General features: G+C 35.7%; 1 protein-coding gene across 2 annotated transcripts in view; it reads right to left on the bottom strand.

The window, feature by feature from the left end:
* LOC149299903 (heparan-sulfate 6-O-sulfotransferase 3-like) overlaps nt 1-21,894 on the bottom strand; it is a 241,641-nt gene that overhangs the window by 209,044 nt on the left and 10,703 nt on the right. The gene's annotated exons all lie outside the window — the stretch shown is intronic.

Below are 21,894 nucleotides of genomic sequence, written 5' to 3'. Positions count from 1 at the left end.
TCAGTATTATATCAAACCTAGGAAAACAGAGAAAGGGTTCAGGGAACAGGACATTCCTGTCAGCAAGCATAGATAACATTATACTTCGCCAGTGTCTAAAAAGATCACATTCATTTCAAAGTCTGGATTTTCTTAGGAACTCGGCTAGGAGATGGAGACACTGAGATGAGTCCCAGTTGATGTGAGGTGAAAAATTAAAGACAGCCCTTCCATAAAATTGTATTAAACAAAATGCAAAAGGGGATCACACTATAGACAGTATGTCACCTCTCTATTTAGTGAGGTATAAATAACACATGTGATCACACAATACCCTGTATCAAACACAGGAGACAGGCTTTGTATCGGCGCTTTAAACACTCTTCCAAGTGTTTGGTGCAGGTCTTCGTGCTGTGTGTGTGTGTTATAGCGTGTGTTAGTGTGTGTTATAGTGTGTGTGTGTTCCTCTAGGTATGTTAGAAAAAACTAGATAGAGTCCCACTTTAAGCTGAACCATCCAATGAGGCTTGAAATGCTGTTCTGAAGTGTCAGTCTGTAAATGCATTCATTTTAATGACTAAAAAAACGGTTTGTAAAGTAATACGCTAGCGGTGTTTTTTCTAACATACCTACAGGAATGCACGCACCAAACACTCGGAGGGGGGGTAAAGGCGGATACAAAGATGCCCGTCTCCTGTGTTTCATACTACGTTGCAAACGAGGAAACTTGATACGCCAATGGTTTGTTTTCTTATTCCTTTGTGTCCTTCTCACTGGAGTTGATTAAGAACATTCACATAGAGTGGCTTGATTTGCCATTATTTAGAACTATTTTTGGAAATATCTAACACAAATGAACCCCTTACTGTGTGAAATTATATATTACACACACACATTTTTATGAATATTTTCTATAATAACTGTGTAAATGTATTTTATATAATTATTCTATTTGATTACATTCACTTTTGCCGTTTATCACATGTGCACTGTTTACAGTGTGATCCCCTTTTTTCATTGTGTTGTTGAAGTTGGTAATAGGACACTTCTTGTAGTGAGTAAAGCCAGGGGCGTACCTAGAGTATGTGGCACCTGGGGCGGATCCTGTATGTGGAATCCCCCCAAACACTTTAAAATTGCATAGCTTCTATCGTTATATACTGGCGCAGACATTGAAGGTAGTACAGCATAACACCTACCACTATATACTGAGGCAGACATTGACGGTGGTACAGCATTACACCTATCACTATATACTGAGGCAGACATTGATGGAGGTACAGCATAACACCTATCACTATATACTGAGGCAGACATTGACAGCGGTACAGCATAATCCCTATCACTATACATTGAGCCAGACACTGATAATAGTGCAGCATAACGCCTATCATTATATACTAACCCAAACATTGATGTGGTGTAAGCCTACCACTTCATTTTCTGGCTTAGGGATGCACCGAAATGAAAATTCTGGACTGAAACCGAAAATCCAGCATTTACCTGTCCGAAACCAAATATGACCCCCCACCATAAAAAAATCTCACACTTTTATTTAAAGTAAGTAACACAGCAAAATAGGACAAAAAAAAACCAATAACAATATTAATATAGTATATATATATATATATATATATATATATATATATATATATGATTGTTAACAGCAATCACACTCCTATCATGCCCAGGCATGCCCAGATTCCAGCTGTACTAGCTGACTTGGCATGATAGGAGTGTGATTGCTGTTAGCAAATATATATATATATATATATATAGATAGATAGATAGATAGATAGATAGATAGATAGATAGATATATTGCCATTATTATTGTTTACATGTGAACTCAGCACTGGAGGCATAGAATCAGACATACAAATCCCGTATTTGCAGGTATACAATAATAATGTATGGAAACATAGCAAGAGATAAAACTACAGGCATAGATAATAGGTTGCACAACCCAAAGCCAGCCCTGGCGTCCACACTGCCCACATAGAACCTGACCAGCACCCAGATTACACACATAGGATTTACCATCTTTGTCCCCAAACAGCCCGGCCTGTGCCATCTTTGTCCCATAAACACCCTGCCTGTGTCATCTTGGTCCCCAAGGCTCAAACATCCTGCTTGTGCTATCTTTGCCTTTCAACAAATCAATTATACATCTATCATACACACAAACACTTTAACAATCACTCATTAATTCACTCTTTCATTCACATAATTCATCTACACATTCATTCATTCTTTCACTCATTCTCACAATCTACCCCCCCTCCCTCCTCCCTATCTATCCCCCTCCCTATCTACCCCCCTTCCTCCTCCATCCTCACTATCTACCACCCTCTCCCCCTTTGTAGTTAAAGGTTTTCGACTTACCATCCAGAAGTCCTGCGGTGGGAGCACGACGCCTCCGTCCTCCTGCTCTGCTGCTGCTTCCTGCTCTGCCACTGCGCTGCTTCACTGCTGAGCGCCAAAATATGACGTGACATGCCGGCACCGCGACGGAGTATAGATATCGAATTTTGCTTTTGATTCAATTATGTGAAACAGCTTCTTAAGAAATGACAAATATACTCTTTGCTCGCAAACCACAATTCTTTCTTGCTAGCATTGTTTATGTAATTTGCTGTCTTGACATAATAATAAATAGAATGTTGCTCATACTTCATACATTAGAGCTGCTTCCTCTGCAGCTTATATCCAATGTATTATACGGTCGTATGAAAATCATACAATGCAGTGCAATTCAGGGATGTTACTAGGATCTGAATTGTTTATTTTGGCTCATGCTCTTATCACGTTTTCACTTATAAACCAAGCTTAATGTTATCAGCGAAGATTTATTCAATGCTTTCACTTCCAAGTGAGATTTATTTTAAACTGCTTTGTTATTCGTAAGAGCTGAATATACCACCCTGAGATCAATTGCAGTTTTTCAGCTGTGGAAGTTAAATGCATTTTACAATGACATTCACCAGCCTCTTACGGCCTTTAAAGACATTTAATAACTCATCCAGAATACTTAATTTTAGGATAAACATAAAAATGAGAGGCTTGTATTGATTATTTTTTTAATGGTAAACAGAAAAAAAATATGAAATAAGATGTATTTTACATGAACGAGAGACAGAATCGTAATAATAATAGTTTTACTGAAAAGCATACTTTAGATAACAGTGCTGTTACAATAGAGATTGAAAATTAGCCAAGAAAATGACAATATACAAAACAATAACATTAACATACGTTAAGACATACTGGGGACAGAAGGTGAAGGGAGCCCGTTCTTGTGACAGTACCGTTACTTACTCAATCTATTCTTGCTGTAATAATAATAATAATAATAATAATTTGGTTAGGAACTCTGTCTTCTCTGTGTTGTTTTGGCTCAGAGTGGTGTGTGTGTTTGAGTGGATCTCAGTTTGTCATAGAGTGGGCAATGTTTTGAGTTTAAATCTGTTTTTCTGAAGGTATCAGTTGATTCAAATCTCAATCAGTTTGGCTGAGGGGTTTAGTGTATTTCAGTTTGCATGACTTTGGCTGAGGGGGGTCTGAGTTTGCATCAGTGTGGTAAAACATGATCAGTATGTTCTATGAAGAGATTGTCAACTAAAATTTAATTCATAGGGGTTAGGTGTGATGAATGTTTTAACCACTTCACGGCAAAGGAATTTCCATGCCCACTTCAAAATAGTGATGAAGGATGTTATAGAATACCCAGCGAGTGCGATCCATACCATCATGCCATCAGTAGTGTAAGAGGGCAGAGATAGTATAATGGACATTGTGCTCCATTGTACTAACAGGATTTAAAAGACCACAGTGCTTTGTTTAGTACAAGTTTGGTTTCACATTTGGGAAATGCTTTTAGGCCGTATTTCTGCAAAATGTTTTGTAAAACAAACTATGAATTGCAAATTGCATGCCACTTCTATCTATACCAAATTTTAAGAAGCGGCTTGGTTGGTAAGGAACCCTAATTGGATTCCACTAGATTTTCACATGCCATATTTTTCTACATATTTTGATATTTTAAAAATACAAAAGAATATGCTCAGTTTCTTCTTTCAAAGTGGTTAGGATTATAGGGTTAAACATTCAAAAACAGTCAAACCACTGCCATCTGCTATGTTTAGGTTTTTACTTTTGAACATTTTTTATTGAGTTTTCAAATAGAAACAAGGAAACCAGGGTACAGCGGAATAAAGAACAAGTTGCATTGCACAATGACACAGTTACCCAGTAACATCTCCTCAAATATAACGATCGTAGAAAAAACATTGTGATACAAGTGGGCAAGTGAGAAAACTCAAAACTTTAAATTCCTCCCCCCAAACAAAAACGCAGCAACATGGTCGTCCAAAATTAAAACAAAATCAATTATGTTGCAACACTCCGTTGTCATGTAGTCCAAAGAGCGTCTTATGCACACAGGTTTCTTCCCCAGAGTAACCGTGCACTAAACCAAGACGTATCCTGGAACGTTTGTTGTATCTGATGTATCAAGGTATCGTCTAGTGTGTCAATAAAGCATTCTCACGTCTTAAAAAACGATTTGGTGTCTCTTACTTTATTCAATGATGTGTCCAACCAGTCCATTCGAAACAGAAATAATAATGTTGTACATAATAGAGGCAATGAGGGCGGTTCAGGGTGTGTCCACTGATGTAGTATGGACTTTAGGTTTTTATGGAAAAAATGTTCTGCGTTAATGTATTTAATATAATGTTGTCATAGTATGTTACATCTTGTTTAGAAGAAAGAAACAGAGTGGTTTAGTTATTACTGCAGATGATTAAAAAAATCAAGTCTTATGTTTCAGATATCAACAAATACACTGTGCATTTTGCTTTCTAAAAGGTTAGTGTGTGTTATAATCTGCAACATCCTTTGATCCTATACAAATAGAATCAGTGTCGAATTTTGGCTGGATGCTGTCCTAGACACCCCAATCTACTTACTTCCGGGGCCCATTGTCCATGCTATGTCTATGCTGACGTCATATATAGATCAACATAAGTTGATGGTCAGCGCCGGGTAAGTAAACTATAGAGCCTGTGCCAGGTCACCACAATGCATATAGTGTATATGGGCCAGTTACAAGGGAGATCGCCTTCTCTTGGCCAATCGAGTTGTGGCATGCTGTTCAGCCAGATGGCCCAGCAGAGTGATCTGCCTCAATTATGCAGCAGAGGGGCTATCAACCCACTGAAGCTGTTGCCCTCGGAGTGGGCCAGATTACACCACTGCTTAAACAGTTTCATGAAAATTGTGTTGAATTTCTAATACATTACAGATCTATTTTACTACCCCACATGCATTTTGCAACATTTGGAAAGTTGCATTGTAGTTTTATCCTACCATGCCATGCATTAACTAGCATAAAACACTCACGAAAATGTCCGCCAGCAATGTTTTTTATTAAAGATTCCAGGCTACCTTTTTTGGATGCTACTTTAATGCCAAGTGCAGACTTTGACAAATGTGCATTATAAGGGGAATAAAGAGTCTTCATTTTAGCAAATTAAAAAAGGGCTTCAGGGTGATCTTATTAAAGTGTGTCAATTCATAGACTGAATAGGCACAGTTGATCACACAAAGTTAATCATAGCTTTAAAGACTATTACACAATTAAAAGGCATATGTTCACGTTCTAAAAGATAAACTAAAAGGAAATCAAGCAATACTGTTTTACATTATTTCCAATTATTTCCAAGATTAGTTGGCCAGAAAATGTACATTTGCTATCATAATAGCAGTGCTATAAATCATTTTTCTTGTTGTAGGAGTCATACTCACAGCTTCTGCGCTTAAAATACATAATTCTGGGTGAAGAAGAAGGCGTCTAACTGCTGCAACAAAAAAGTTCAACCAAAATACAATTTGCATCTGCCCAGATTTCACTATCACAGACAAATTAGAAAGGAATATAGGGAACGTAAGGTTGAATTTTGTGACATAGGTACTACTGGCTACTACTGAGTGCCTCACCTTTTCCCCTCAAAAACACAGCATTGTAGGAACATACCTGATCTCTAAAGATATATATATATATATATATATATATATATATATAATATATAGTTCTTAATTTCAAGCATTGTCTAGGAGAGGAGGGTTAATCACGGTCCTCCTTGACGGAAGACCCACATTTTAGCATTAAATGTTTGCACACAAAAGCCACAGATGTTGTACACGGGGGATCTAGTCATTTTAAGATTAGTGCTGTTGAGATTGTGTTGTTTTGCAAGATAATTATGATATATGCATTTTTTTGGAGGTGGTATTTTACCTCATTCTATGCAAAAACATAATGGTGTGCTTTTGGCTGTCAAATTAAAGCATTGATACGCTTTAAACCAAAACAAATTGAATTAAATGAAAGATCATAAACCAAATCCCCCTTACTAAGAGATGATGGTTTTAATCATTTCTAATCACTGCTGATCTGATAATGTTCATGATACATTTTTCTCCAAATTGAGCAGCCTCTCAATTTCAAATTAATTTGTAAAGCAAAGTTCGGAATCAATTACAACAGTAACTAACAACAGTTACTAATTCTCAACAAAACAAGTCATGTGAAAAGGTGATTTAAAATTATGTAGTACGACAGGATGACATGGAGGGTTTGAAACCTCTACAGCTTATATCAAACCTGTTTTTATCACAATTTATTTAATATAAAAGTAATGTAATATAAAGCTGTATTGCCCAATCACAATCATATTGTAGGTAAAGTATATTTTTCTAGGAGGTGATGGATAATGTCACCTTGTGCCACTGGGGTAAATTATAAAAAAATAGCTTTCCGCTCACTTTGATATTCCCTAGGCCAAGAAATGGTACGCAGGTACGCATGACAATAAGGGAAATTGATTGCAATTTTCAAAATGTAGGTTATCTGAACATTATGTGGATATTTTACAATGTGGGGAGGGACCCTCTACCTAAAATCTGAAAAAAAAATATTTTTTGTTGGGCAATAAGGTTAAACATTATTAAAATGAGGTAACAATGGAAAGAAAAAAAAAAAACAGAATTACAGTTTTATAAGCATTTTATATCATTAGAACTATGTAAAAGCAGAAGCAATAAATATATATATATATATATATATATATATATATATATATTTGCAAAACTGTCAGCAGCAGAATACAAAAATATAGAAAAATATGTAAATTTCACTAAAATACCTAACTCAAGACAGATGGTAGCTATTAATGTTTTTACCCTGTGGTTCAGTGCCTGACCTCTAAAAATGTTTGCTCCATTCCTGAGTGCAGACTAACTGAGCTATGAATTAATACATGATCTAGGCCAAGTTTTGGAGAAGGTCCATTATGCACCCAGGTGCAGCAAGCAGCTGTTCTTAAATCAGCATAGAGTGGTGAATTCTATAAGTCAAGGTTGTAAAATACTCCAGACATCCTATGGCTAGAAGAGGACAGAAGATAGAGGAAGGACAATGCAGAGTTTAGCTGCCAGTGACGGTGATATTCTATGTGAGGTGATAAGTGGCTTGGTTGCCTACCTTGTTAACTGGACATGCAATGACTACAAAGAGGCAAAGAGAGTAGAAGCTTCAAATACCACTCAACTTTTTCCTTTAAGCTATAAAATATTTGTGTCCCCCCCCTTTTTTTTTTGCTCATACTCATATAATCACATTAGGTTATCACAGCAAAATAATATTTTTTTAGACTCATTCTGAATTGGAATTTTACAGGATATGAGCACGGGCCATCTGCTACTAAAGAAACCTGGGACATGATCAAGGTTGGTCAGATAGAACAGGAAACTCCAGCCAGCACCTCAATCAAACATAGGAGGAGCCCAGGGAACGAAAGGTTAGGTGACCTCATTAAGCTTTCATCTGGTAGACAGACTCCACATATTCCCCAGAAAGCAAACCCAGTCAAAAGTATCTTGGAGTTACCATTTTAGTAATATTAATAATAAACCCAAATAACTAACTTATAGTGTTCCAATACTGAATAAAATAGGTATTTAAAATAGCTGGATATTTAGGAAATGGTAAATACACAGTAAATACACAGTATGAAATGTATTGAATTAATTAAAAAATGTCTTTAGTTAGAGCAGGGTGCTTACGGTCTATATGAAGAATGACTATTGCTCCTAACCACCTTTTAATTTAGTGATAGACAGTAGCAATTGGGTGCATAAGTAATAGAGCATATAGAGTAATGGATGAATCATGTATATTAATGACTGCTGATCAACAGTCTAACATAGAGTCCAGTCTTATGAGTAAATATGATACATACTTTGCTTATTACCTTCCCCAAAAATAAGCCTGGAATATCTCTATCAAAACAAAAATCACCAAGAGCAACGCTCAAAGCTTTTCCAAAGACTTTCAGCAGGATAGCTATGTGTAGCATTGTAGTTGAAAAAGTTCTACTCTTTATAAAGTATGACAGTGTAAATCAAATTTATTTTACAAATCATTTGCACGGGTCCACAAAGACTTTTGCATGAGTGCACGCATAGGTCAGGCTCCTTTGGATCACATATTATAGGAATCCATATTGAGCCACTGATTGACTTAACAGCAGAACTTTGATCTGAATCTCTAACAAACTTCATGATAAGTGAACCATGCTATAAAGCCATGGTTTATTACTGGTAGAATATCAACAACTCATTTACCTAAATAAACATGATAGAAGTTGATTAAAATTGTGTTAATTTGTTGTCTTCTTCTTCTTAGTCCAAAGCAGTTGAGTGAAGCAACGTGCATAGGCTTCAAAAACCTCAAAAGTTCTTTTTTCGGTTGAAAGGAAAATGCATGACTAGATTACTGTCTTCATTTCTTCTTACAAACTTCAAGGTGCTATAATCATATTTTCTTTTCAAACTTCAACTTGGAAGTTGAAAGTTGTCTTTCAAGGCTTTTTTAAAAGGGGTGGACTTGCATGTTATTTTTTTCTTCTCAAAACATGAAGCCAGATAAATGCACATAAAGTATTGTTTCTTATCAACAAGGCTCACTCAATGGGCCCGAGTGGCAAACTGCTCATAAACAACTTTCTCCACACTTTGAAAATCTCCACTCTATACAGAAGAACTCATAAAACTGAATTGTAACTAAAGCGTTAGTCTGAACCATCTGTCTATGCTAACGTTTCACATCATCTGATATTTGCATTGAAAATGTTCCCTGCGGCTGTGTTCTCCTTATCTATTTAGTTCTTACACATAAATGTCATACTATGAAGATTTTCGTCTAAACAATCAATATTGTTCATCTTAATTGCTTTATTGTCAAGTTCAAAGGAATGTTTAATCTATCAATCTCTATACATGAAAAGACTAATTACATTATTAAACAAGGTGTCAGAGATTGAAGCATTTTATATGTCAGTAAGAGGAATGTCATTTTTCATTCCCCTGTTTTATGAATAATAACTCCAAAGGCTTTATTTATGGGTATTTCTGGTGAAACAAAGCAGAACAATTGAGATTACATAAAACTTAAGTGCTTACCTTTTAACTCAATGAGCAGTTTGAAGAGTACACATTTATTTATTTATTAAATAAATTAAAGGGAAACTGCTGTAGTCACAATTTATAGCATAACTAAATTCATGAATTAAAACCACATGCCACTTCCACTGCTCATTTGTCAATGATATGCTTATGAAAGGTGAGATTTGTGTCACCTCCACCTAGAGTTATCTTTTATATAGTTCCACAGGCTGATTTCCAAAACTCTTTTATGTGAGGCATTACACTTTATGGAGAACACAATGCACCTCAAAGCCAACAACTCGGTTATCCAAAGCATGTAGATAGAGCATTCATTTCAGTTTTTAAAAAAATGCATAAAATTCTCTTTTCAAAGTAAGATAAAAGTGAGCTTCAATGATACAATACAGTTACCAAACCAAAGCATTTGCAGATTGTATTACTTGAGTAGGTTACTGATGTCTAGACATAGCTGTTTTCAGTGCTGTTTATTTTACTTGCCCAAGTGCCCTGGTAGGATTAAAGGTGGTTGGATGCTGAATCAAACTGAAATGCAGTCGCTGCAATCCAGCAGCAGATCGGGTGCTGCGGTGTGTGGCTGTCAGCTGGATATGCTCGGCTAAACGACACAAGTGTGGGAAATGGGTGCATGTGACAGGCCACACGCTACTTTTCTTATCCTCATGTAGCCTGTCATGTGCAGCCGTTTGCTACATTTATGTCAGTTAGCCGCCATCAGCCCTAAAGTGCCAGTGCTGTCTCCTTATCCCCAGTCTATCCCTGACTGCAAGCCAAATTCAGTAGAGGAAAAAAAGGATCTAGAAAGATGTTTCGGGAGCTAGAAGAACTGGAAAGACCAATTACTCCAAACCTTGCCCTAGTCGGGACTCATGTTATAACTCTTTTTCTTTTAAGTTGAGCCTTCGCCCTCATTTCTGAGATACATTTTATTGCCTTTTATTTCATTTTTACAAACAGGCTCATCAGTAAATACAAACAAATCACATAGGTAGATGTTAGATTTGAACCTTCTAACTGCAGCTGGCAATCTGAAGAAATTAAGAGATCAACAAAATAAGGACTTCTTGTCACGGCCAGTGAGTTTGTTAATTAGTAAAAGTGCTAAAAGGTTTCTTGGCGGTGAAAACAATTCCATGATTACAATAGTTAACACTAAATCTCTACTGTTTCAGCTGTGAAACATCTACACTTAATGTTGACAACATTAGACATGTAAATACTTGACCTTAATGGAGTATTGCATGTCATTTTCTTTCCAGTTATTTTATTTTACATTTATTTGAAATTCAGTTTTCTTCCCGTGTTATAAAACTTTCAAAATGTCTTGAAGTAGCTATTTGGCAATGCTTTTTCACCGTTCAGAACTCCCAGACCCATAACATGTTAAGTACCTAAGTGTTTGTTATGAGTGGCCTTTTCATCTCACAACCAATAAAAAAAATACCTGCCACCAACTGGAATCCTGGAGTATCTTGACACTTCAGCAATGTGAAGGCTTTAGTACTTTTTTTACATAGTCTAAGCATTAACACCACTAATTAGCAGCTGGAATGGAGCTGGATAATCTTTTCAACAGTTTCATATACCCAATAAAACAGTACATGATCTAAAAAGACAACAGAACAAAACATATACATGGCTTAGTTTGACCTATATCATCGGTTGATGTTTTGTATATAAATTAGAATCATTTACATGGCGATATCGCATTTAATTTTGTCTCCATATTTAAGTCATATAGCACATATTTAAATGTCAATGTATACTTTCTGCTTCTGTGAGATGCTGTGACCAAAGAAGTGAAAAAGATCCTTTTTTTTTTCTTGTAAAGATATTTCACTTTGATTCCAAGGGACCATTGATGAATAGGATAACATTGACTCTAAAATGAATTGTAACCATAGGGAGTGACCCAGTGTGTGGCTTTGCATTTTTTCCTAACAAGTTCTAAAAGTGATAATAAAAATCCCAGTAATTATATCAGTAAAAATGTCCACTGCTGTTATTTCAATTATGTTGCTGATTCGACATTGTACATTTTGCAAATGTGTTTTAAAATTACACTTTTAATAATTATTTGAATCCTTCAATAACAAGTTTTAAAAGATTACTGTCGCATTCAGATGAGACGCTGGTGCAGAGTAGGACACTGTGTCCCCACAAGAGTTCTTAGCCCTTCAACTGGTTCCCCCACTGGTTAAGCGTTTTGGGTTTGGATGTGGGATTTTCCGATGATCCTCCAAGATCGGGGACAAACTAAGGGTGCAGACCCAATGTCAGGTAGTCCAATGCAAAGAAAATACACTATTCCGTGACATCATTAAATAACAGACTTTTTCAATAATCATCCTACTTTAATATCTTTACCTTCAAAGAACAAAGTCTTAATTTCTGATACTACATTTAAGTACATGTAGGGCTAGATGTGTTTGCCAAGTAGGTAACGTACATGCAAACCAAATGAGTTAATAATTAATTTACTGGTTAGAGTGGCTCTCTAACCAATGCTAATCTTCATTATAGCATTTCACCCTTAAATATTTTACTGAATTTGTGGGGGAAAGTGTTCGCTCAACACCCAGACATGTAAGGAACACCTGATCGTTATATGGTCTGACTTTAAATGAGTGTTTAGAATTTATGTAATACATATTGTATTTTCCTGTGTAGCTTTTGTTAACATATTCTTATTTTGAAACAATAATATATATATATATATATATATATATATATATATATATATATATATATATATATATATACATACATACATACACACACACACACACATATAGGCTATGGGAAATGTTTCTGATTTTTGTCTTTAAAAAATGTATTTTTAAAGCAATATATTTAAAGACTTGTACTATATTTACTTGAGAAAGATTCTAAACCTGATAATTTATAAGAGAATCAATTTCTATGAAGAGCATCATCAAGATAACATATGAGTTTATTGCACAGAACCATTATAGGTGTCTGTGTTTTCCATCCCTTAATTACAAGCACTAAATTGTGCTATAAAAATGTTTTATCTGGACAAAAAATGTCAACTGCAGAATTTTACCTCTTCTTGCTAAAACAAGTGGTAGCAATTACAATTTACTCTGGTATTACATTAAATATAATCAAAGTTACCAAAGAACTGTAGTTCAAACCCAATATGCACTAATAAAATAGTAGTAACATTGGCATTTTAGTCAGGGGAGGGCCAGCACAATTCAGCCTGGGAGCCAGGATCTATTTATTGTTTGTTGCTTTTGTGACCATATGTGAAACTACAAGAAAAATACACCAAAAAACTTCAGGTGGCTGAAATGCATTAAATTAAAGAATCCCAGGGGAAAATTCACCCTATACCAGCCCCACTCTCGTGTTGCTAGCAGGTTTATATTATTATTCCTGATGTAACATATTTATAAAATAATTGGCATGATTCATTTGGTTAATAGATTTCAGCTCATGCAACATATATGTATGTACCCCTGCCTTTAGAAATCTGATATAGCAACCCTAAAGAAATATGTTATATGTTACATTCTCAAGAGTGGAAATGGTAAATTGGAAAATATAGTAAACTGCAGATATCGTATAATTACGTTTCAGCATTACTGAGAGTAAGTGAATTAGAAAACAGTAAAACTATTACTAGTGAGAAGTACATTTATAGTCAAAGGCAACAGCTAGAGATAATTTTACTGTCCATAAAATACACAGATGACTGAATTGTTAGGAGACGATTATGAAAATGTGGCTTCAAGGCAGGAATATAGAATCTGGTCACTTGAAGTTGGTCTCCGAGGAATGTAAAACTTATGTGATTTTACACAGGGGTATGCCTGAAGAATTATTTCTTCTGCACCTCCCTAGGGCATCTGCCCCCCCCCCCCTCACATAACTAACTCAGTTGGTAACATGTGCACACTCTTGTAACCCTGGACTCACTTCTGGTACCCTAACACCATACGCTGACACACACATTCATGCTAACCCCATATATAGACATACACACACTTTAGCACAACACAATCACACAGATAGGCTGACACCATACACTCACACACACCATACTTATACAAATACATATATACACACACACATTCTCTCCTCTTCTTCTTTTCGCTTCCTATTTCCTTCTCCCATCTTCAGTGCTGTTCATATAGCTCTACCAACATTTATGGGAAGGGAAATATTTTTTACAAATCTTTTGCATGCTCAGAGATCGATACGGGTACTAAAAGGCATTTTATCTTGCAGTATACAAGGTATGCTGCAACACATGCGTAAGAAATAATGATATATTTACAATTACAAAACAAAATCTCAGACGCAACAGAAAATGAAGGAAATATCCCATAAAAGAAACTGTGTTAAGTTGTCAGTGTGCCAAGAGTAAGCTGCAGTTCTTTTGTCCAATAAATAGAACACATAGTTGGCTTACACATAGTTGGCACCAAGTAAATACTGCTGCTGCGGCTCTATTTGGAGAGAAAAAAACTTTATTGCTGAGTAAGTTAATTGGAAATATGGTTGTCTGATATTATGAAAGTGTAATGTAGGCTCTTATTTATTACCCTTAGAGAATAGCTAAAGTCGAGCTAAAATATAAATAACAGGCCATTAGCTAGAAGAGTTTCTGTTATTTTGTCCTTTTCTTCCATATTACAGTAATTATTTATCACCATAAGCTACTGTTGCCTTCTATCTAGTCTACAAAAAGCAAGTTGCTACATTATTTGATCTTACAAGTGTCAGGATTTGTTGGTGCACTAAAGCTGTATATCACTGATGAGGCATGACACAAGTGACCTTTAGATGTTGCTTCATTTCCTACAGTTTATTCAGTTATATAAACCAAAGGCCACAGTGCATAAAAACAAGATAGGACAGGTTACTTAAATCAATATTCATGAAAGAGAGAGCTTTCTTACCCGTTCATGGCAAACTGAAAAAACAAACAAAAAAAAAAAAACACCCAACCACATTACCTCATTGTTTGCTCCATTTACAACATATCAGGAAAATGTAATTCCGGGAATGAAAAATGATTTAGTTCAAATAAAAAATGAGATTGATATCTGCAACAGGTAAATGAGAATTGCATTAAGATCACCCAGAAATCTCCAGAAGATTGGATATTTTTACTTGTTATTCATCCTTGTCAACACCACCAAATTAAATGGCACAAAATGTTAAACTTCATTAGCACACATTTTTAAAGCAGGTATTAGGCATTCTTGCGAGTGCTATGTGGACTGATATCTGTTTAAACATCCGATGGTGATCACTGCTATCTATGTAGCATTTTGTGATATGTTGGGGCATCAAAAGTATTTGATAGCTACAATGCCTGAAATTGTACTTGAGCCATAATAATATGTGTAAGTAGAATTAACAGTTTATATACATGCTTGGTTGTGGATGCTTTAACACTAAGGATCCACCACTTAACTTGATCTGTTTGTCCACCTTTTCATTCACAGATCCACCGTTGCGTGTGAAATTTCTGTGTAATTCATACTTTGCTGCAATCACAGTTTTGTTTTGTATGTCTGTGATATTTTCATGAATCCCTTCATTGTCTTTGTAGAAATTCTATGAATGAAGATTACTACACACATAAGTGGTTAGGAATGTCACTGACCATGTTCAAACCAACAGTAGTTAGATACTCCATGAGAATCAGTTACAATATGCATACAGGTTTGTAAATGTAATGCACATTTATAGAAAATAGTTTTTATGTAATTTATACTGTATGTATAGATAAGTACATTACTTTTACTATGCTAAGCCTTTAGAAAACCTATTGACTTTTTTGTTGCTTTACATTATTCATTGCATAAAGCCAGGTACTTAAGATTGGCACGCCATTCTGTATATTTAGACACATCACTGATTCATTTTGTTTGAATTATTAAGATACACTGATGTAAATAAAGCAAATCATAATGCTGACAAAGGCATGTTATGAAAAATAATATAGTTCACAAGCTATTAAAATAACTGAACAAAGTACAATAGGCAACGCCCTCTGTTAATCAAGTTGATTTTTCTTATTATATATTTTAATAAAAATTATATAAAGCTAAATGTATACATCTCAAAACAAGCACTCCAAAGAAGAAAGCAAGATCTAAGGATACTTGATGGTCTTCCATAACATACCCATTCAATGACAGCTAAAGCACAAATCAACTAAAATTTGGCTACGCCACTTGGAATGCAAAATGTAATCTTTAACTAAATACTATATTCAGAAAAAGGCACTGCATGTTTCATTGATGTCAAAGGTTACTTTACATGTACCCGAGTCTACCATCACATCAATGGAAATGTATGTATGAATGTTAGCAGCTTCATATAATAAATCTAAATTATATATCTCAACGTTTTAAGTTCCCAAACAAACTATAAGCCTCTACTTATAACAGCTGTCATACAAATTGGCAAGAAACAGAAAGAATCATAAGTCCGCAGGGCACACATGGAAGACTGTTTTGTGTCATTTTTCATCTATTACAAATTGAAATGTTTCTGTAAAATGAGCATCCATACCAAGCAAAAGTAGAAAGAACGTATCAGGAAAATGTATAAACTGTACATAGAATCAATGAATGAAGCCTACAGTCTGTGTTTTCTGCTGTAATGACTCAAACCTTAACCACTTAACGACCTTTGACGGTCCTGAACCGTCAAAAAATTAAATTAGCTTAGAAAGTGATCAACGATCTCTTTCTTCGCTTAAACGGCGTTGCTGTAATGCCTCGATGTCGAGGCATTCAGTAACGCCGAGATCGGCATTACCGAGATCGGCATTGTATGGCGGCGGACGCCCGTTTTAAAAGTGTTTAGGAGGCGATCAACGATCACCTCCTAAACTTAAATGGTGTCACTGCAATGCCTCGATCAGGAGGCATCCAGCGACACCAAACACTTACCTCAAGACGGGCTGTGACCGCTCCGGAGAGCAGTCACAGCCGCCACTGCCGGTGATCTTCACCATCAGCAAGATGGCGGCCGCTCTGTAAAGAAAACAATCAAGTTTTAAAAGTTTGCTAGATGGTCTCCAGACCCTCTAGAGAACTCTGGCTCCACTTGCAGGTTGAATACAGGTACTGCATTCAACCATGCAAGTCAATGGAGCCCAGCTTTCTAATCACAATGTGATTAGTAAAATATTCAAAAAAATAATTAAAAAAAAAAAAATGGAAATTTTTTTTAAAAAAAAATGTGCTAACATTTAAAAATAATTATGCAGTGATGTCACTAGAGGAACCATCCAGTACCAGCAAAATGTGTAAAAAAATATAAAAAAAGTATTAAAAAAAATAAAATAAAAAAATAAAGTTTATTTTGGGCAAGTGCTAAAATTTCTCTAAAATCTCAACAAAGAGTTAAAATAAAAGCACTTCAAATACCCAAGGGGTGTCTAATATAAAGAAAAAATGGCTGATGGGGTAAATTGGAGTGGCCGAGCTCAAAGATAGGGCATAGGTACAGACTGACCAAAATGGAGAAAAAAAGCGCACTTCCCAAATGTGGCATTTTAAATCTCAAACAACACGACAAACCCATGCATGTGGGGTATCACTGCACTACGAAGATGTTCCTGAACACACATTGGGGTGTTGTTTGACAGTGACATATACCAGCACCTGTATATCTATAACTAAAGTACAATTTGTGTGAAAAGAAAAATAAAAAAAATTACTATTACAAAGTTTGACAAAGTGTGGTTGTATAATGGGTGCATGGAGAGGGTTAAAATAACAGCATTTGAAATACCCTGGGGTGTCTAGTTTTCAAAAATATATGGTTTGACGGGGTTAAATTGAGTTAACCGGATTCAAAGATATTCCAAAGAGGAGATGGAGGCAGAATGACCAGATGCTAAAAGTCTGTGTTGCCTCAAAAGTAGCCTTTTACCAGCCAAACAATCTAACAAACCCATGCATGTGGGGTATCGCTGTACTCAGGAGATGTTCCTGAACACATATTGGGGGGGTTGTTTGACAGTGACATATACCAGCACCTGTATATCTATAACTAAAGTACAATTTGTGTGGAATTTTTTTTTTAAAAAATACTATTACAAAGTTTGACAAAGTGTAGTTGTATAATTGGTGCATGGAAAGGGTTAAAATAACAGCATTTGGAATACCCTGGGGTGTCTAGTTTTCAAAAATATATGCTTTAAATGGGTTAAAATGAGTTAACCGGCTTCAAAGATATTCCAAAGAGGAGATGGAGGCAGAATGACCAAATGACCACCTGAATTACGCATGCCCCAACAGTAGCCCTTTACCAGCCAAACAATCTGACAAACCCATGCATGTGGGGTATCTCTGTACTCAGGAGATGTTCCTGAACACACATTGGGGTGTTGTTTGAAAGTGACATATACCAGAACCTGTATATTTATAACTAAATTACAATTTGCCCTATAACTTACAAAAAACAGCAAAAAAACATAAAAACATTGGGTATTTCTAAACTCAGGACAAGTAGTAGAATCTATTTAGCTAGTGTTTTTGCTTTTTTAGGTGAGTAAAAGATTTTTCAAATAAAAGTCATAAAATGTGGGTTTTTTTATTTTTTTTATAGTAAATAAGATGATATGATCAGAATAACGGTATCTGAAGAAAGCCCATCTTGTCCTGAAAAAAACAATATATAACTTGTGGGTACACTAAATGGGTGAGGAGAAAATTACAGCTGAACACAAGCATCACAAAAGTATTAAAACAGCCTCGGTCCCACAGTGTACAAAAAGAAAAAATTAGCCCGGTCCTTAAGGGGTTAATCAGTCCTTCATGTTGTCTTATGTTCAGGGTAGGCATATGCCTATCCCACGCACTGTAATAACTACCACTGCTTCTTGAATTATGTTCTATTTGTCTTCCACCATCTCAGCGAGGTTAAAATTACTATTTTGGGATCTCCTTTACATGGGACTATATAGTCCTGTTGTTTTGGAATAGTTTGAACCCATTCCGGTTTTGATCTTGCAAGCCATTACATTTTCCATTAAAATAGCTTACATTATTACTGGCACAGAAACCTTAGCAAAACCATTATACTTTGACTCGGTTTGCTGCATTTACAACATATCAGGAACTCCGTTATGAGTCGTCAATATTACAGGACCCCAAAAGTCTAAGGTTTGGGTTCTTTTTGGTACATACACAATTGTAGCAAGTTCTCTGAGTGTACATGTCTATTTATTTTTCTTTCATAATGACAAAAGAAATGGTAATGACCTCATGGTGAAACAGAATAACGTTCAGTAAAACACTGTGAAGAAGAGACGATGTAATATGCATAAATTAGGTTTTATAAGGTGTTGTATGGCTAGAAAGATCACGATAGCAGGGGTAATTTTCTACCATGTTTACATATTCACTATTTGGCAGTTAACTATTGTTCTGTATTAACTGGAAGTCTCTTGTTAGAAAATGTATTGACTTAGAACGTTTACAGTGTATTAAAGCATCAATGTACCTAGTATGCCCAATAAAGATTTTTTTCTGGGCTGTTCTTTCATCAGTAATGTTAACAAAAGATAAATAAAGTGCAGCGCTTCCGTTTGTAATAACTCTATATTATATACAATTGAACATGCCCGTCCTTACAAAATAACACCCATTGTGCATTACAAAAAAAAACAACAACAAAAAAAATTAAAAAAAACACAGGTATACTTAGATTCGGATCACAAATCACAGGTGATGTCTTCTATGAGACCCTCAGCAGGTTTACATGAAAAATAAAAGAAACATAGATAATAGTATAATATTGTTTATACAAAAGATATATTAACCCCTATACGATTTGTACTCACAATCTTTTGAGCAACCAAGTTTGCTCAAACTATAGGGCGTCTGTATAGGAATATCAAACGATCCAATAGGATATCTGTTTCTGGAAAACAGCAGCTTGTGGTATTCCACTCAATATTGTTGTTCCTCAATGAGCATCAGCTCAAGATATACAGGAGGTCAAAATGAAGAGGAGGATTTTAAAAGCAAAAATAGCAATTTATTAATAGTAAAAGTTAAACGATATGCTTGCAACAAGCAAACAGAGTTCCATGCTTTGCCTGTGTAGTTTGTGCTACTTCCAGGTGGGCGTGTCGCCAATTTGCATAACGCGTTTCATCCAATCAGGCTTCCTTTTTGTACATCAGTAATGTTACCAGTCAGATTAAACACCTTACTACTACAGAGTACCAGTTGTGGGTGCTCAGCCCTATGACATTAAGGACATTATGGTTTGCAGTTTTCTAAATACATCCAAAAATCTAATTGTTTTATCTGCTTATGCAAATAGAGTATGTCAGGACTGTCGGTACCAGATCATATTTCTTGGTGTAGGGATAAAGTGATGCTGAAAACCAGCAACGAGCAACCATTTCTCACCAGGGGTTAAAATGGAAAGTCTATATGTGGAGGTCACAGGAAGATGACAGGTTAGCAGCACTACAAGATGGGTAAAATTATTCACTTTCTCAAATATTTTGCTCAATGAACCTGCAGGGCACTCTGAATACGGGAGAAGCAATATGGGATAATGGTAAGGATGGAAGGTAGTGTGGATAGTCCAAGGGCAAAAATATTGAATATCACTTTACCACCACAAACCCTCCCCACCAGAATAATTTCTGTTGTGGACTTGGTCAAGTCCAAATACAAAGATAAACAGGATTGTGAGATAAGAGCTTTATATTTCAGATCTCCTGCGGATAACCCATATTACCTCAAGATCCTTTTTATATGTTGTATACTTGTTCAAGTCTGCAACAGAATTTTGTTTCTGGTAAAGCCCTGGAAGATGGCAACTTGTTTGTATAGGCCATTACCAAGAGATGGGATTTGAGAATGGATAAAAAAATTTAAAAACCCACAGGGCAAACAGGCTGGGCTACCAAAGTCAAAGAGTCATTCATACTAACAAGAAATGTACTACTTGTACATAGACTAACTTTTTGCTCTACCTCTAAAAAAATAAAAGCCTGGAACATGACTTTTTCCTGTCCAAGAGGTCAGTTATTTGTATCCAGTGTAACATTGTAGATTGGTAATTCCCATAGTTTTCATGACCCTGACGAAGAAAGATCTTTTGTCTTATTTTTCACAATACCCAGAATTTCAGCAATTCAAAAAAACCAAATGTTGGTAAAACAAGTAAAGCTTACTGCGACAGAAACATCTAAAATCCTCTACTCAGTAAGATGCCAAGTTTTATTTAGTCGATTCCATTGCTGTTCTAGAATCATATTCACAGTGATTTCCGACCAGGTAGCAACTGTAGTCAACGGCACACAGTGAACTGATCAACTGAATCAGCAAGTCACAAAATGACAATGAGATAACATCCACCTAAATAGCACCCGGTCTCACACTTGTATTCAGCAGCAATAACCTTGGAAATTATCTCAGGATAAAACAATAACACTTAATGGCAAACAAATATCAAATGCTATTGCTTGTTAAGAAATTAATGTATCCATGCTATAAGCAGTCACTTTATCAGTTCTCCTAAACTAAATCTAAAATGAAATATGTGGGAATGCCAAAAATATATAAAGAAAACATACTAGCGCTGTCACATTTTGAGAGCGCAATGTCTGGTGGTATTCATGTTTTCATTACGATGGTACCAGGAATTGCCAAGGTAGAAAATATAATTGGAAAACTTTAGTAGATAAAGTCAGGCATCGCTCCTTTGATCCATATTTAAATACATTTTAAAATAAAGTGAAAAACAAAAACAGAACGCATTAATGATGCTAACACTGGCTAAAAAGGAACTTAACCCACAATGCCCTGACTGACAGATTGAACAATGATTCAAAGATACTAACCCCCATTGCAGATGTTTATCCTCCTTGGCCAATACATTAATAACAAGCACCAATAAACCTAACAATAAACTAAACTGGTATAAGCAACAACAAAAGACACTTACTACTAGCTACCCCCTTCAAAAATATGGTTTTGAAACCTTGGTTTGAAACAATAAAAACCCTATTTGTACACCTACACCCCAACTGTTTGCCCCATATAACTTGTCCAATATTAGTACTGTAGATTAGAAGCAATTTAAAGAAATAACTACGTTTTGTTCACAGAAAGGAAAATTAAAAACAAGTTCAGGAACATTTCAATGGAAGCTGAATATTCACACTGGTACGTACAGTATCTTTAAAGTTACAATCCAGAGCCAAGACAAAACTGCAAGATTAACAAACAATTGAGTTGACGATCTCTAAGTGAAGACAGACTGAATGGTTATTTAGAGCACATATCTTTATTAGCATGTTGGTTCCCCATAGCAGAAAACTCCACATGTGTATGACACTGATCATTATTTAGTTTTGGTGACC

This window comes from Sceloporus occidentalis, unplaced genomic scaffold (genome assembly GCF_023333645.1).
Source record: "Sceloporus occidentalis isolate IW3139 unplaced genomic scaffold, rSceOcc1.0.p SCAF_27, whole genome shotgun sequence".
Taxonomy (NCBI): Eukaryota; Metazoa; Chordata; class Lepidosauria; order Squamata; family Phrynosomatidae; genus Sceloporus; species Sceloporus occidentalis.
Note: the sequence above shows the minus strand (reverse complement) of the source record. Positions and strands in the feature narration are given on the sequence as shown.